General features: G+C 40.1%; 1 long non-coding RNA gene across 1 annotated transcript in view; it reads right to left on the reverse strand.

The window, feature by feature from the left end:
* The window catches only part of LOC135206481 (uncharacterized), a 29183-nt gene extending 12095 nt beyond the window's left edge, over positions 1 to 17088 (reverse strand). Inside the window, exons 1-4 of the long non-coding RNA XR_010312750.1 lie at positions 16781 to 17088; positions 13766 to 13861; positions 13185 to 13416; positions 2788 to 2955 (exon numbers count right to left, since the gene is read on the reverse strand). This is a non-coding gene — a long non-coding RNA (uncharacterized LOC135206481). The remainder of the gene's footprint in view (positions 1 to 2787; positions 2956 to 13184; positions 13417 to 13765; positions 13862 to 16780) is intronic.
* Between the last annotated feature and the right edge of the window lie 2234 nt (positions 17089 to 19322).

Here is a 19322-nt window from a genome sequence, read left to right on the forward strand (position 1 = left end):
CGATATGACACATCCTTAGAGAGCTAAGTATCTAGAATAACTAGCTTGGAAGCAACAGTAAAGTGTAACCATGGTAGGTTTGGAGAGAGAAAAATTATTCAAGGCAGAAATTAGAGATTTTCCAATCAAAGAAAATCATGGAAAGAACAAACAAGTGCATTAAGACAGAGAGAGAGAGGAATAGGCTAGCAGACAAGGAATTAAATGAGCAAAAGATGAAGAGATTGGTTAAACAGTCAATTGAGTTGACATAACATCAGAATACGTAAGTACAACACAATACAGAACATATTATTAAAACAAAATTCCTATGTAAACCTATATATTACTAGTCCTATCAGTGGCTATCCACCCCATACCACGTGCTGATGATGGTAAAAAAGTCACATCCGTAGTGAAGATCTTTTAGCTAATGCATTATATGAGACTCAGAGCATGAAGAATGGAGAAGCGGGTGACGGAGGGCACAAAACCGCATCGCCTTGGGAACTATCCCTGTTCCCTAGTACTGGTAGCGGACTCTTCCAATTGTCGCAGGACAGTTCTAGGCTCAGACTACTGACAGGTGAGGGGCACCGATACTTTACCTCTTATAGTGAATGCAAAAATGATCGTACACTGGTTCCGTGTAACCACAGACGAAGTACATGCACCAACTAAAATAAGGTTTACAATCTGTTCTAAATCCTATACAATGGTACCTCGACATACAAAAGGCTCAACTTACGAAAAACTCGAGATACGGAAGCAAATACGAAGAATTTTTTGGTCTACATACGAAAATAGTTCAAGTTACGAAAGGTTGTCGCTGTAAAGTCCCGAGATTCGCCCGGACCACCAAGAACAATTTTAAAACTCGCCAGCATCCTCCCACTCTCCCATTGGTTCCTGATGCTAGTCACCCCATAAGATCCTGCTCTCCCATTGGTCAGCATCTACCCCTTTTGCTCTATGTATTTTATTGGTAAAAGGATGCTGTAAATTGAAAAACTTATTCATGCAATACATTTAATAAAAAAAAAACATTAGGTAAAGATAGAATAAAGAATAGAAATGAATGGTTATTATACTGTTTGGTAATTTCAGTAGTTGAAGAGAGAGAATGAAAATTTATGGCTTACTGTGTGCTAGGAAAAGTGATTGCTTGGCGATCGTTCGGTACTCGTAAGTGCTAAATGTAAACAGAAGTTTGGAAGCTCTTTTTTTTTTTTTTTTTTTTTTTTTTTTTTTTATTGTTTATTATAGTTAATGGTTACTTAATAATTATTTGAAATGAGTACATGCAATACATTTAATGAAAAAAAATTGTGAATTAGATATCATAAAATATAAAATAAATCAGACTGCTATCATCGAAGCCAACAAATACATATTTTCTAGAATTCTTCTTCTGTTTTAATATTACGTATATGTTTCATTATAGCTGTCAGTAACTCGGTATCTCCATTAGGTAAAGATAGAATAAAGAATAGAAATGAATGGTTATTATACTGTTTGGTAGTTTCATTAGTTGAAGAGAGATACTAATGAAAATTTATGGCTTACTGTGTGCTAGGAAAAGTGATTGATTGGCGATCGTTCAGTACTCGTAAGAGCTGAATGTAAACAAACGGTTGGGAAAGTGTTTTTTGTTTGTTTGTGTATTATAGTTAATGATTAATCAATAAATTTAGATGTTCAGAATCATAGACTAGGCTACAGTAGCAACTGCTTAACATAGGCTAGGCTTATGCTAAGGGATATATGCTAAAGTCCTAATATATGCAGTTACCTGCAGTTTTTGAATATTACTGGAGTATGTTACAGTATTTTTGCCTTTTGGAGTCATTTCTTCGTCAGATCGGCGTTGTAACCCTAGAACATGTGTTGTAAGCCTGGAAATATAATTTACCGGGGTGTTTTTGTAGGGCTTGGAACGGATTAAGCATTTTACACGTAAAATGTGGTTCATCAAGATACGAAAAACTCATGATACGAAGGCCGCCTTGGAACGGATTATGTAATTTCCTATCTCGAAGTACACTGTACGTATATGCTTTTCTTGAACTAAAAGGTGGAGCTAAAGATTAAGTCTCGGTACTAACCAAAGCATTAGCAATGGAGTATGGAATAACTACAGATGAAGGAACTGGAGAACAAGGAGAAATGACACGTGATTACCTGACCTAACTAACTGCTTTTGAAACCTATCTGCTTCCCTTCACTTCCTATACTAACAAACATAAGCAGAAAGTCCTTCGAAAATCCCTACTTCCTCACATACGTGTATTCTCAAGATCAAACTTTTATACCTTTGCATAAAGCATAAACAGTTTGTTATCTCTTAAAAAAAATCAATATCTTGCTCTAACAAAGTAATCATTCCTACATTAACCTGATGTTCTTAACCTTCATTCCCAGTGGAGGTTATCCCCGGAAAACGGAAAAATAAATGTACCTATCATGATAACAGCAAACAGCCATGAAACACCAACAAGCTTCAATATACAGAGGTGCAAGGAGATTATGTCAAGAGCTAAACCTTTCAAAACACATCTGGTGGAGAACAGATGTACAAAACAGTCATCCGGGCTGCCATTCAATCTTTTGTTTGAATGCCAACTCGCCTATTGGCAGTGAGATATAAGCTATCTTTAACAGTAGTATGTAAGATTCATCCCAAATAAAATGATTTTGTTGCAAACTGTACTTGGTAATAAACAAAAACATTCTAAGTCTATTTCCTTATTATACTAAAGTAATTTCATAAAAAAATCCTTTAATAAGGACAAAAAAATTAGCACCTACATCACAAATCACTGCAGTGTCATCATCATCATCCCCTGTGAGATCAACTGTGATGCGTGGTGGCAGCACTTCAGCACTTTCACGACTTCAATGTCAGGTGAGGACGACCTTGATGCAAACTTTTCATCTTCAATTATTGATATCAGAACCTGATTCCCCTTCATCCTCCTAATTGGAAAAGGAAAGAGAACAAGAAAATACTAAGCATAAGCATAGCACATATAATTTCTTGGACATAACCATCTGCATGAATTCCTATCTGTAGATACCAAACCATATGAATGAAAATAATACTATACTAAATTAGCTGTCTTTCTTTCTTTCTTTCTACAGCTTCACAGAAAAGCTACATTCCTTCTAATACCAGAAGTTTTTCTATCAACATCTGTATCAACAGAAGTTTTTCTATCAACATCTCTATCAACAGAAGTTTTTCTATCAACAGGGTAAAAGTTTGCTATTCCAAAAATTCTGCCTAAACATGTTTCATTCATGTCAGCAGTTTATAAAAACCTTGAATACAAGTGTATACGTAGTGACTTAAAAATATAACCCACTTATGTAATACCTTCCAGTATGTTTACAATGAAAAAAAATGAGACGAATATTCATACTGAATATCAGAGTATTACTTAGGTACATATTGACTAAAATGACGCTAGTACTTATAGTCTCCATTCGTCAACCTTGACCAATCTTTTTCTTTCAAAATAAAATAACTAAATTTTACCATAACACTGCCCTTACTTCAACCTTGAATACTCATCATTTATGTCATAAATCAGCTTCACATACTTGTGCTACATATTCACATAAATAGTTTACATCACCAGAAATATCTTCCATTTGTGATGTCAGCCTTTAAAAGTTAAAAAGCCTGATTTCAATAACTGATGAGTCCCTTCTATGGTACATGATCTTTTAATTTTGTGCAAGTCATTTGACTTCATGTTCCCACTTACTCTTCCGTTTGCAATTTCCTTCTCTTTTTCCGTTAATCCAGGTAAGATTACTTAGCTGCCCATCTTGAAAGCAACAAGATTTTCACTAATATTTAGGTTGATTTTCATTAATATTTAGGTTTTCCCTAACAGTCAATTCGTGGTATTTCGCGGGGTGGGGGTTAGGGACCATGACTACCTGCGAACAGCTAAAATCTACTTACTACACTATCATTCAGTCATCTTACAACATTACATAGTATTAAAAATATATCGTTTTCAACTAAATTGTAAAAAACTAATCAAGGTCCCCCCCCCCCCCCCCCCCCCTATATTTCAGCCACATCCATCTTCCCTCATACAGTATTCAACCCCTCCTATTTTGCTTTTTTACAGAGCAGTGGACACCCCGTATTCACATTCTCTGGATTCGTGGACCCACACATTCACGGATTTCTCTCTGGAACATTTCCCTGCATTATTTGCGGAAAATTCGCATATTCGCTGTATTTTTCTGAGAAATATCCCCAATTCCTAGTTTTTTTTTTATCTATTTCATCATAAAATGTTATTGTTATGATACAATAAAGTTGTTCATACTTACCTGGCAGATATATATATACTGTATTCTCCGACGTCCGACAGAATTTCAAAAACTCCCGGCACACGCAGTGGGCGGGCCAGGTGGTTAGTACCCATTCCCGCCGCTGGGAGGCGGATATCAGGAATCATTCCCATTTTCTATTCAGATTTTTCATACCACTGTCCCCTGAGGGGGAGGTGGGTGGGTACTTTAATTATATATATCTGCCAGGTAAGTATGAACAAACTTTATTGTATCATAACAAATAACATTTTGTTCATGAAACTTACTGTCAGATATATATATAGCTGAATCCCACCATTGGAGGTTGGGAAGGGACAGAATAGGATTTAGGAAACGCCTCAAGTGCAGATGATTGACATCTTGATTCCTTACCTGTTAGCATAGCTGACTTCTTGATTACTGTCCCCACCGAAGTCTGCTTTTGCTTTTACTAGAGTTGCCAAAACAAGGTAGTGACCTGTGTAGTTGGTGCGCTCTAGATGATCTGTCAACGGGGGCGTGACCACATACCACAATGTGACTAGACCATATTGACCATACTGTGAGGGCAACGAAGCTAAAAAACCACCACCTGACCTAACCTATCGAGTTAGTCCCATAACTTCTAGGCTAAAGAAAGGGAAGGCGCCTCAACCCTCACGCAACCAACCCTTCAACCATAAACCAAACACCAAACCAAAATTAAAAAGCACACCTACCCCTTTTCTTATAGGGTAGTATTTGTGCTGCTCCCTGCCCCCAACACCATTTCTGCAGATATGTATGGTCCAAGCGACTCGCAGTTCTCATAGCCGTCTTCACATCCGCAGGTAATGTGAAGCAAACACAGAGTTGCTTCGCCAAAAAGTAGCGCTAATTGATATCATTAAGTGCCATATTCTTTCAAAATGCCATTGAAGTCGCAACCACGCTCTCACTTCATGGGCGGTTTTTATTTTCAAAAGCTTCATATCACCATCCGAGCAGGACGCATGGGCCTCCCTGATGGTGCTTCGTAAAAAAGAATGCCAGTGCATTCTTCCGACATAGGAAAGTCGGGTCTCTTAACAGAACACCATAAGTTCTCAGAAGGACCCCGACAATCTTTGGTCTTTTGCATGTTAAAATTTGAGAGCCCTGACAGGGCACAGGACTCTCTGGCTCTTGTCCGATGAACTCTGTTAACCCCTTGATTTCAAGGTTTTTTGGCCAGGGGTTAGATGGGTTCTTCATTCTTCGCTAAGAAATTAGGATCCCAAGAGCACACTGCACTGTGTCCTCTGAAACCCACATCTTTACTAATTGCCTGAATTTCACTAACTCTCTTTGCCGTGGCAAGAGCAGTTAGAAAAATCGCCTTTCTATTAGTGTCTCTCAATGAGGCAGCATGCATAGGTTCAAAGGGAGCCGACATCAAGAATCTTAGAACTACATCAAGGTTCCATGATGGAACCTTTGGTTGTAGTACTTTGGTTGTCTTCAAACGATCTCAAAAGATCGTGAAGATCTTTATCATTTGTCAGATCCTAATCCTCTGTGGCGGAAGACAGCTGACAGCATACTCTTATATCCTTTTATTGTGGGCACTGCTAATTTGTCCACATTTCTCAAATGCAGGAGAACTCAGCGATTTGGTTCACAGAGGTCGTGGAGGAGGAAATCCTTTCTTCCTACACCATCTCCTGAAGACAGTCCACTTCGACTGATAAACTGCTCGAGAGGAAGCTCTTCTCGCATTGGCAATAGCCTCTGCCACTGATCTTGAAAAACCTCTCGCTCTGGCCAACTTCTTGATAGTCTGAACGCAGTCAGACTCAGAGCGGAGAGGTTTCCGTGGTACCTCTCGAAGTGGGGCTGGTTTGAGAAGATCGACTCTCTCTGGCAGGTTCTCGGGAAGTCTACCAGAAGACATGACCTCCGTGAACCAATCGCTTGAGGGCCAAAGGGGGCGATCAGAGTCATTCTCGCTCCTGGCGACGCAGCAAACTTCCTTGTTACCTCTCCTAAGAGTTTGAATGGGGGAAAGGCGTACACATCCATCCCCGTCCAGTCCCATAGGATGGCATCTACCGCTATTGCTTCCGGGGTCGAGAACTGGAGAGCAATAAATCGGAAGCCTCTTCGTTTTCGAGGTTGCGAAGAGGTCGACTAGCGCCGTCCCCACAACTTCCATAGCTCTTGACAAACTTCTAGATGTAGGGTCCATTCTGTGGAAGCATCTGATGTCGACGGCTTCAAAATTAAAAAAAGATCCGCTCGAACATTTTGAACTCCGAAATGAACCTTGTCAGGATCACTATGTTTCGAGCTTTCGCCCATAGAAGGATGTCTCTCGCTATCACGAACAGTGATCGAGAGTGTGTCCCCCCCTGCTTTTTTTTTTATGTAAGCGAGAGCCGTAGTGTTGTCCGAGTTGATCTGGACAACTCGGGCCCACCAATCGTTTTCTTCGAAGAACTGAAGAGCCAACCGAATAGCCTCCAATCTTTTAAGTTTATGTGCCAGGACCTCTGTTCCCCTCTCCAGAGGCCTGACACTTCCTCCTTTTCCTAGTGTTGCTCCCCAGCCCACCATGGAGGGCGTCCTGGAGAACAACACTAGGTCGGGGCTCAAAAGCTTGAGGGACATCCCTTCCGAGAGTTTGGTCGGATCTTTGCCACCACTTCAGATGATCCTTGACCGTTTTTTTTGTGAGATAATCAAAGTCGAGTCTAGATTCTTGTCTTTCCAGTTTTCTGCCATAAAAAACTGGAGTGGCCTGAGGTTGCAACCTCCCCAGGGAACAAACTTCTCCAGCGAAGGAAATGGTTCCCAGCAGACTCATCCATTCCTTCGCCGAGCATGTTTCTTTCCCTAGAAGGCTAACACTTTCTCTAAGCATCTCTGCTGACGTTCCTTTGATGGAAAAGCTTGAAAAGCCGCTGAATCCATCTGAATCCCCAGATACACGATGGACTGCGTGGGGATCAGATGGGACTTTTCGTAATTTACTATAAGGCCCAGGGCCTTCGTCAGCTGTAATGTCGTCTGAAGGTCCTCCAGCACCTTGACTTCGAAGGCGACTTGATTAGCCAGTCGTCCAGGTAGAGCGAGACTCTTATTTTCGATAGGTGAAGCCATTTCGCCACATTCCCGCATGAGGAAAGTAAAAACCATCGGCGCCGTACTCAGACCGAAGCACAGAGCCCCTGAAACTGGAAGACCTTGCCCTTTTAAGACGAAACCTCAGGAACTTCCTTGATTGGGGATGGATCGGGACGTGGAAATAAGCGTCTTGAAGGTCCAATTAATGACACCATCCAATCCCCTGGTCTCAAGGCTCCTAGCACAGACTGAGAAGTTTCCATCCTGAATTTTTTCTTTCTTTACAAAAATGTTTCAGTCTGCTGACGTCTAGGACAGGTCTCCATCCCCCAGACTGCTTCGGAACCAGGAATAACCTGTTGTAAAGAAGCCTGGGGGAATCCAGCATCAGAACTTCCTCTACGGCCTTCTTTTCCAACATTTGATCTAGAAGGTTCGAGTAAGATCGTTGCTTCTCTGACTGGTATGCGGGCGACAGGTCTATCGGCTTCGTGCTCAAAGGAGGCGTAGAGAGGAAAGGGATCTTGTATCCTCTCTTGATCACATCTAGGGTCCAGGTGTCCGCCCCAGCCCCTATCGTCCTCCATGCCTGAGCAAATAAGGTGAGTCCTCGCACCTACAGGTGCCTGAAGGGCAGAAACGTTCAATTTTTTCCCTTCTTGGTAGAAGAGATCTTACCTCTGAAGGACCCCCCTTCTCTCTGAGGAACCTCTAGAGGAAGGTGCTCCACGAAAGGGCTTAAATTTCTTCTTGGGTGCTGGAGCTGTTGAAGTAGAAGCTTGAGGAGTAGGTCGTCTTGAAGATTGAGTCAGAGGTCCCTTGTTGCTTTTTTCTTGCAAATTTACCGACAGATCCTTAATCATGGACTGCGGAAATAGATGCGTAGAGAAGGGGGCGAATAATAACTCCGCTTTCTGAGCGGGAGAAACTGCTTTCGCCGTAAAGCTACAATAGAGAGCTCTCTTTTTAAGCAGACCTGTAGCAAAATGAGATGCTAACTCATCAGAGCCATCCCTTACTGCTCTATCCATACAAGCTAGTACACTCGAAAGCTCTTCCAGCGAAATTGAGTCTTGACTCCTCGATTGTACATCCAGAGCCCCGAGGCACCAATCTAAAAAGTTAAACACCTCTAGCGTCTTATATAACCCCTTGAGGTGATGATCCGTCTCCGTCATTGTCCAGGAAACCTTAGCCGATTGACAAATAAGACCTCCTTGGAGCGTCCACCAATTGGCGAAATCTCCTTGAGAAGAAGACGGTGCTTTTCAATCCTGCTTCTTTCTCCTGTTTCGTTACCAGATCCCGGCTTCTCCCTTTCAGTCTAGATGGAGGAAGTTGCAAAAGAAAGTCTTCCCTTTAACCTTCCTTGAATCCATCCAATCCTGGACTCTCTTAAACGCTCTCTTCGCAGAGAGCGAAGTGGCCATCTTAACGAAGCCAGGGGCCTTCCTGGCCTTCGATGAAGCAAATTGTGAAGGTGGAGAGCAAGGAATTGGCGCTTGAAAATTATCTGGGAATAATTTCTTAAGTAAATCCGTCAACCGTCTTATAGTCTGACGACGCTGACTAAGCAAATTTTGGTTCGTCATCATCAGTAGGGCAGCGATCACTAGACGAATCCTTCTCTCGGTCATCAGCGCCTTTTCAAAGATCGCGATGACTTCGACACTTTAACCTGAGAAACATCCTGAAGTTTCGAACTCAACTGTTGATCGTCCTGGAAAGCGTCCCGATATGCAAGGCGCCGTGCGTCCTGAGAAGCGTCCTGCAGAGCGTCCTGATGTGAAGGACGCCGTGCGTCCTGAAGAGCGTCAGCTCGAGCGTCTTGCTGAGCGTCATGATGTGTAGGACGCCGTGCGTCCTGAACAGCGTCAGCTTGAGCGTCTTGCTGAGCGTCATGATGTGTAGGACGCCGTGCTGTCCTGAACAGCGTCAGTTGGAGCGTCTTGGCGAGCGATCCGCGCGTCTTGAAAAAAAGCGTCTTCTCGAGTCTGGTAAGCGCTTCGTTGCTTAAGACGCCGAGCGTGATCATTAACATGCAAAGCTTGACGTTCCGATATTGATTCTTGAGCGTTCTCGGCCTTTTGACAAAGACGCTGGCCGCTTGTGCGACAACTCACGTCTCTGTCAAATTCGTCTCTCCTAGACGCCCTTTCATGAGGAACGTAATCACGTTCTCTAATGCGTCGGCTACTAGGAGGAGACTCAAAGGCCGAAAAACGCGGAGTAGGAGCCGGGGACTGCCTAGTTCTCTTAACAGGCAGCCACCTATCCTTCCTTCTATTGACTAGTTTCTGCCTCCTTTCTCTCAAAAAGGAGGCTACTGTCTCTGCATTTCCCAAAGCATTTTCCTTGAAGGGGAAAGTTCTCGATCAGGAGAAGGACTCATCCTGTGCGAGGAAGATGGGCGAGGGGATGCCCTTTTCCTTCAACTCAGAACAAGCTCCTAGAGCGCACTTGGACGCTCGAAGAGTCCTCCCCTGATGAAGTCTTGTTCCTTTTCTGTGGCGGAAAAGCTTCAAAATCTTCAGGTGACGAATCTACATAACGATCAGAAGGACGTGAAGCGTCCTCTTCTCTGAAACCTCTCTTAAGAGGGCGACAAGGGCGATGGCCGCTTGTGCGACAACTTGCGCCCCCTGCCGCTCTCCCCTTGAGAGGTCTTCCGAGCATCCCAACCTCGGCGAGGAGAGGAAGTCTCGGAAGAAGAGAAGCACTCTTGTTTAAGTATTCGTGCCCGTGCACGAACACCGGGCAGCCTGAGATTTCGTCCTCAGTTCTGCCGAAGGGACGTCAGACCGGTCATTAGATCCCGTAACCCTCCTTCGGCTTTCGGCTTGCCCTCTCCCTAAGGCCTGGGAGTCCGGCAGGGGCCTAGGCCTAGAGGCATTATGGGACCGATCTGACACCCCTTCCACTACACTAGATGCACTAACAACTTTTATCACAATTCACATTTGACTGTAGAGCAATCACTTTTAGATTCCAAGGCGCGAATCGACTCCATGATAGTAAAATAATACGCTTCCTTCTGCAGACACTTCCTGATTGTTCGGAGGCAATACAACCGGATCCGGTTGAATTACATCTACAGGAGGATTTAATGGAGATACAATTCTACCTTGACTTCTACTCACAGAAGCACTCCTAGAGGAAGACCTCCTGATTCTATCACGCTCAAGCTTTTTCATGTAAGAATCATATGCTTTCCATTCAATTTCAGTCAATTGCTCACACTCGATGCATCTATCATTCAACACATACATGACCACAACATTTTGAGCACACTGAATGAGGGTCTACCGAAGCTTTCAGCAACCTCACCTTACATTCATGCACCTTACACACCTGAAGCTAGCAGAGCTAGATCCAGACATCGTAATCAAAGAAAAGTCAAAGCCAAATCCAAATCAAATCCACTATCACGTATGCCAGCCAACAAGCCAAATCAAAACCAAAAGTCAATCAGAATACTCAAGTTAGCACAAGAAGTTTCAAAATCCTAGGCGGAGGTCTGTAAACAGTTGTTTACCGACGGCGACAGAGAAAAATCTGAATAGAAAATGGGAATGATTCCTGATATCCGCCTCCCAGCGGCAGGAATGGGTACTAACCACCTGGCCGCCCACTGCGTGTGCCGGGAGTTTGAAATTCTGTCGGACGTCGGAGAATACAGCTATATATATATCTGACAGGTAAGTTTCATGAACAAAATGCACTTTTCGTGATAAAACTATTAAAAAAACCAGGTATACAAATTTTGTGGATTTTTTCTTGAGCTTTCACTAACAAAATAAAAAGTTTTAAGTTCAGATTTTACAGGGAGTTTCCAACTATTCTGCGGGTGTTCTAACTATTCACGGGGGGTGGGGGGGTCTGGTACACATCCCCACGAATATGGGGGGACCACTGTACATAGGGGAAACATCGGGAATTCACAAGTAGAGTTAAGTACTGTGCCCAAATATCGGTACTGTTGTGTTAATCAAATTTAGAATTAACTAAAAATTAAAAATTATAATAAAATAGTAAATTAGGCAAAGCAAAAAAATTTCCCATGTAGTACATGTGTATGCACGCACTCATTTCATGACATTGTGAACTTCTTGGAGTTCTAGTTTCATATTTTTATGTTTGTGATACAGTTATTCATATTTCATTGATGGATATGTACATTACTGAGAGAGAGAGAGAGAGAGAGAGAGAGAGAGAGAGACGAGAGGAGAGAGAGAGAGGAGAGAGAGAGAGAGAGTTTACATCGGTAAACAAACCGGGAAACAGCCGTTTTTGTGATTTCGAGGAATTTTAGCCTAACAAAGTTGTTAGTTTACCCTTTGTATACCCATTTTTACTATTTCCATGTACAAAATCAAAAGTAATAATTTCATTAATAGTAACATGTGTTACTTTTTGCAACTCAGACATTAATTTCCTCATTCTTTCAGTAGTAGGCTAAATCAGCAGATTACAAATGGGTGGACAATTGCTTTTGTACACATATTATGATGATAACACATCAATAGCATAATATAGTATTAATGGATTCTGTAAGTGAAATAACATTTTATCAATATTTTGCTGTTTACTTTAATATTATTTGAAAAGTAGTCAATCATTGTAACATGTACATACACACTCACTCACGCATTCCCATAGCATCATGAATTTATTGGAGTTTTAGTTTCATATTTTTGTTTATGTCAGTAATTCATATTAAAGGATGTGTACAGTACTGAGAGAGAGAGAGAGAGAGAGAGAGAGAGAGAGAGAGAGAGAGAGAGAGAGAGAGAGAGAGAGAGAGAGAGAGAGAGAGAGAGAGAGAGAGAGAGAGAGTCGTCCAGTTTCCTATTTACAGTACAACCGGGAAACAGTACCTAAATATTTAAATATACATTGGAAAAAATACGTTTGATATTTTGCTGTGTGTACATTAATATAGTACTAATAGCTGAAAATAATATTTATTTTATCATAAAAATTTTATTTAGTCATGAAATTAACATGGAAATACAGTAGACCCCTGAAATCGCGGGGAATAGGTACCAGAACCCCCCCAACCTCTGCGAATAGCTAATATGGTCCACAGAAAAATCCAAGAATAGGAGAGTCCACGAATCGTGTGACTGCGAATAGCAGGGGACGACTGTACAGTAATAGGCGAATATTCCTCTACAAAAAAAAAAAAAATCAGCGAATTAGTGAATTTCCCATGATATACTTGGGGATGCATTCCACAGAAAAATCCATGACTAACTGAAGCTGTGAGTGCTGAACTGCAATATAACGGGGTCCACTAATGCTTCAATAATGGCAATCAAACTAAATAGTACAGGTATAGTAAATGTCAATGAAAGATACAGAACTCCATCAGTATACTATCTAAAAGCAATACTTAAAAGATTCTAGTATACAGTGGTCCCCCCATATTCACAGGGATATGTATCAGATCCCGCCCCCTGGCAAATTTTTAGAATCAACGAATAGTTGGAACCCATATTAAAAAGCTGAAAACAGCCTATTTTGGTAGGTATAACTCAAGAAAAACCCACTAAAAATGTTTATACCTGGTTTTTTTATTAGTTTTATTGCAAAAAGTGCATTTTATGATGAAATTGATTTTTAAAAAATCAGGAATTTCTGGATATTTCACATAGAAAAATACCGCAAATAGGCAAATTTTCTGTGAATAATGGGTAGATATGGTCCAGAGAGAAATCTGTGAATCCGTGAGTCCCGAATCGGGAGAAGAACGCGAATATGGGGGCCCACTTTACAGTACTTACCACCTTAACAGCAATGTTCTCAACCTTAACAGCAATGTTCTCTTCAGGACTTGGAGAAGGAGAATCTTTCCCAACATCCATTGCTTCATCAGGATTTGGGAGATTTGCAGTGAAAAATGCTTCAGCCATTGTCACAGGAGTTAAGAGGAGGGCGTAAACTTAGAAGATCCTACCCTCAGGATATGGAAGAGCAATACATTGCACAAAAAAGTTTCTTCTGCACACGCATACACTGCCAAAAAGGTGGGAATTATTCATATTATTGTCAATAAAGTAGGAATTATGCACTACTGCAACTCAACAATCTTTGAGGTTCCAACATTCACCCTTAAGGATTCAGTGACAATGGTTCAATGTAATCTAGAGTAATAAACATCTTAGAGAAATGGACTAACTATGGAAAATACAGGACCATACAATCTTTAAACTACCTAACACATTATTCCTAGTTAAGTAGGTATACAGACATTATGAGTCTAAAAAAAATAAATTTCATACAAAATTTATCTTAACACACATCACAATAAAGCCAAATACAAAACCACAGAATGCTAATTTAATAGTTTCATAATTGCTCTTACCAGTTCAACTGTAGTTCCACTGCATATCAGTCTCTGCTACTCTCCTACCAGTCTGCATGCTGGTACCCTTTCATGCATGAATATTTGTACAGGAAACTGTAAGGAAAAAAATTCAGCGTTGAGTCACTTTCTCTGAAGGATAGCTAGAAAATAATACACACAACACTAGGCCCAATCTCTATTAATCATCGACATAATTATTGCAATATGTTCTACATACAAAATAAAACAAAACCTTGGCCAGCTGGATACCCACTAAGGGCACTCACTGGCTGGGAGAGGTGTATATAAAGCACAAAGATCAAAATTTACATACAAAATAAACAATAAAGCTAATTGCCAATTTTTACCTTCCCAGGAAAATATTCTTGTTTCTTCAAAATAGTAATTTCCTTGGTCTTTTTATGTATCCATTCCTTTATTCTTAACTAATTTCAACAATTAAAAAAAAAATATATATATATATATATATATATATATATATATATATATATATATATATATATATATATATATATATATATATATATATATATATATATATATATATATATATATATATATATATATATATATATATATATATATATATATATACAATTTCTTGGTAAAATAAAGGGTTTTTCTATACTAGAAAAAACACTTTGCTGTAAGCCATGGAATTCAATGACCACAGGCTAGATTTGCATCAAATCTTACCTTTAACAAAATATAACTTGATTACCTTCACAACTAAAACTAGGTACAGTATGGTTAATTAAAATAACCAAATATTGAACATTAAGTAATAAATTTATATGAAATAATGCCTTACACTGAAGGAACTGGTTATCACTGTGATGCCACCATAGCGCAAACAAATGGGGTAAGGAGGGGGGGGGATTGGAAATTCAAACTTGTTAGATAAGCTGGACTCTGTATTTTCCAAGACCACAGACAACATAATGAATCTAAACAAATAAATTGAAGAACAACAAAAGGGCAATCAAGAGTTAGCCTGTATGTAACCAAAACCCAGCATAAGATCCTCCTTTATGCAATAATCTGTTTTAAAATCCTATATATTCTTCACCCAGACAATCCTGTGAAATGTAATTATCGTCTAACTAATTGGAAACCTCTGTTTTACCAGTGAACAGTCAAAGATAATAAGTAGTACAGCCACTTCAACCAATTCAGTTTTCTGCAGTTCCCTTTCAAGTAAAGTGAATAAATTATCAACTCAAATTCTCATAAGCAGAATTACGCTGTACAACAAATCAAGAAATTTAATTACATTTATGCACTTATTTGTATAACTGTACAGCCTAATACCCATAAAATTGATGAGGACCATCCATATAACGCCACATTTAGCATCGATACAGTGTACTACGCTAACTACTTGACTAGAATATCTGTGAGAACATTTTCTAGGTTTTACCTGGGAACTGTCAAGTTTTTACCCAAATGGTATGGGAATACCTCAGTGCCCAAAAGACTACCAATAATTAAGGTCTATCTGATAAAAACCAAGCAGCTCAAGTGTGTCACAGCAGCAGGTCAGGGAGATGGGCCATTATATACTATTAATAGCACCATTTTCTCAAAATTCCTACAATTCACATTACTCTGTACTGTGATCAAGTTCAGTTTTAATTTTATGGTAATTTATAATTCATTTTTTTACAGAAAACTCATCAAATACTGGGATGCGTGTTTTCCTATCCCCACTTACGAGTAAATGATCTTCAGGGATGAAAGAACCTATTGCATCTGACACTTACCCATTTACATAATAACAATTTAAAAATATATAAGATTGCAATCCATTCTACAATATCTACCATCTTTCCATTTCTTGGAATTATGAGATTTTTAAGCCACCAGCAATGTGGTAATATTTGAGGAAAATTCCTAAAATAGTACATACAATACAGTTTTAAGACAGCCCCAATAGATAACAATTTGCTCATTAATGCCATTGAAAATTTTTAAATCTGGTCTATTTTCCTTCCCCATTCTCTATCTTTGTGTTCTTTGCAAAAACCTTACTAGGTATCTTGTGCAGCAGACCCATTTTATTAAAATTACTCATGTGCAGACCCCTTATTATGATAATTTCCCTATTGGGTTTAATAGTGTTTTCAGGGTGTAATATATACCTAGCCTAGTGCTAAAATTGCTACTGAAGTATTTATTAATGGCTTATCTTCAAATTAAATGTTTACATTCGACTTTAATTAACTTTCACAACATCATTAATTTGCCATTTTGCATACAAATTTAACTGAACTGAACACTGCACAGGCCTAATGTTTTCTCTATATCCAGATAGTACTACCTAGGTATTAGGACAAGTTGGCAAATCATTTTGGTGGATAGTAATTAAAGGATTCCTGGTATACCATTACTTTGAAAAAACAACAAGGTGCCATGCACCCTAGGGTTAGGTTAGGTTAGACATCATCCCTTTTTTTGCTGACATTAAGAGGGAGGACCCATGGTTTACTACCTAGTTAGGTATGGTTAAGGATGCATCATTTTTTTTTTCACTAAACTTTGTGAAAATTCCACCAGCTGGGTTTCCCAACCAGACGAAAAAATGTATCACCCCATGACCTAATAAAGACCCCGTGAAGAATTTCAATCACGAAATGGACCTGGCCTATCCTCCAAGTACCCAAAATAAGCTCTTCCCTGGGTTGAACGTATCCTAGGTTAACTGATAACCATTTAATAATCATTTGCCCAATGGCAATAGGTTACCCTATTTCCGGTTTAAGAAAAATGATTTTGGTTTCCACCGTTTCCAAATACAGCCTGGTCATTCATACCACCTTGATACGGGATATACTTTGCAATAGAATGTATTCGTGAACAACAAAGCCTAAATACAATCGCTAATTATCTGGTATCAAAGGTTGGGTCAGCACTACCAGGAAAAATGTGACTCACTGATACAGAACGGCCATAAATTCATCTGCCAAGAGCCTGATAAAAAAAGAAAGTAAAATTAACCAACAAGGTACCAACAATAACTTTGTGCCACGAAGAAGGGCGTACTGCAGCCTCACATCTGCAATTTATCACGAACACAGCAGCAGCAGCCTTTAAAGCGATCGAGGTTCCAGACACGATCGAAAGGGGTACGTCCTCCTTCACCTGGCACAAGGTAAACACTGTGGCCCGAGTCTTGTTCGCAGCCGCAGCAAACTCCACTCCACTCTCTAGGTCAGCCTTGACTAAATAAGCACTGAGCTACATATAACAGAGTAGATTCTCCTGCAACTGACGTCCCTGTACGGACTGCAATCCGCCATCTTCAAAGGAAAGGCACAGCGTACTGCCAAAAGTTTATTTCAAATGGCACGGCAAGTCATAAGGCGACGTCATTCATTTCACGATTCTTGATATACTGAGAAGAATTTCATTAAATTTAAGAGTGTACTGTGCCTACAAAAATAAAGGGATTGGTGACTTTTCATTTAAACATGTTTACCATTATTGTTGTTCAGAAAAATATGGCTATAATTAAGAGAAACAAGTTTATTACGTTACTGGTTATGAGAAGTAAAATAAAAATCAGTGTTCGCGTACTGTAGATATAACATCAGGCAACACAGCGGGAGGTGGAAAGCTATTTTCTTTCTGGACCATTTCGGTTAAAATCAAAACCAACCGACCATCCTCAATATTTTAAAACAATACTTCAATCATTATAAATTAGAAATCCCCCGGTATATACTAGCCATCTTCTTTTCAAAAACGTATTGGTAGCTACCTATAGTCTTCCGTGGCCTTTAGTATTCCTCACAGTTTTGCATATAATCATTATTAATTTTCCTCGCTTATTTTTATCGTCGTCGGTGACCCTGGTAGTTGTTACGCCAGATAACTCACAATCAATCAATCATTATTTTATTATTTAAATTAGAGGCAGGTCGCTCCAAAAGTTAAATATCCCACTCTCTCCCAAAGGGCATGGGCGTGGCTGACAGTGATAGTATAACACCCATGACCCCGTTATAACAGGTATTGATCACGGCGAGAAATGACCGTAGACAGTAAGAATTTAGACATAAAAGTGCATAATACAATCACAATATTACGCTTTAAGATTATTCAAATGTCTCCACATCACGAGGGTACATGACCCATGAATTTTGCCTTGGGTGGCCTGTATGAGACCAGATTCGACGCCCCACCTCGTGAATCATCAACAGCCCAAACCTTTGCGTCCTTATAAAATGGTGAAATGTTGGGGCCACGTTGAAGACAAGAGCTATTGGTTTGGTGAGTTCACGATGACAAAGCAATGCTCATTTCGCTCATTTCATAATAGCACAAGTGTGGTGGAATAGAGTTGAATATAGAATTTAGGACAAAGAGATCATTCAGCGCTGAAATGGAAATTGACAGTAAAAAGTCTGAAAGGTGTAACAGGAGGAAAACCTCAAAGCAGTTGCACTATGAATCAAGTGTTAGGAGAGGGTGGAAAGGTAGATGAAGGGAACATGAAAGGAGGTATAGTAAAGGGAACGAAAGTGGTCGCATCTAGGGCCGAAGGTACACTGCATAGAACCTTAAGTAATGCCTACAGTGCATTGCATGATGTCCACTGACGGCACTATCCCCCTACGGAAAAGTGTGTGGTGGAGTCATAAGCAGGGGTGGATCAAATACAATTGTATTTGTATTTGAATTGTATTTAAATACAATTTTAATGTATTTTATTTGTATTTTAGCATCCAGAGAAAAAGAAAAAAAGTATTTTGTATTGTATTTGTATCATAGCACCAGAAAAAAAGTATTTTTGTATTGTATTTGATATTTGATATTTCGAGTCAAATCATTTGAGGACAGAGAGAGAGAGAGAGAGAGACGAGAGAGAGAGAGAGAGAGAGAGAGAGAGAGAGAGAGAGAGAGAGAAGAGAAGTCAACAACCATGGTTTACGAAACTATGACGGGTCATTTACACGTCGCGTACACGGAAAGTAAACCAATCTACTGCTTAAACTTGGCTAATGCACTACAGTCTTCTATCAAAAAGAGGTTGCATCCGTTTCTTGAGAAGACTGACGTCATTGCCGCAGCTGTCATGGACCCCAGGTTTAAGCTGGCATGGCTGCCATGTGAGGAAATAAAAAAGGAAAAGATTTCGAAGATTGTGGACCTAATTATTTCAGAGTCAACTCAGTCATCTTTGAAGAACACAATTCTAGAGAGGGAGCCTTTCATCACCATAAGCACTAATCAAGACAAGGCTGACATGGGTGCAAAACGCCCTCGTCTTTTTGCCTACATGCCACCAGCTGGGAAAATAAATGTAAGTGCATCAACAAGCGACACTACAGTGGTATCTAGAAGAAGGTGTTCTGGCTTTTGACGTGAACCCACTGAGGTACTGGCGTGAAAACAAGAGCTTCAGCATTCTGAAGCCTTTTGCAAGAAATATTCTTGGGTGCTGTGCCACGTCGGCACCATCTGAAAGAGTCTTTAGTAAGGCCGGTAATTTTTACACTCCTGAGCGAGCAAAACTTGGCCCGGAAACCTTCCGGGCATTAATGATAATTAA

The sequence above is a fragment of the Macrobrachium nipponense genome, chromosome 31, assembly GCF_015104395.2.
Source record: "Macrobrachium nipponense isolate FS-2020 chromosome 31, ASM1510439v2, whole genome shotgun sequence".
NCBI lineage: Eukaryota > Metazoa > Arthropoda > Malacostraca > Decapoda > Palaemonidae > Macrobrachium > Macrobrachium nipponense.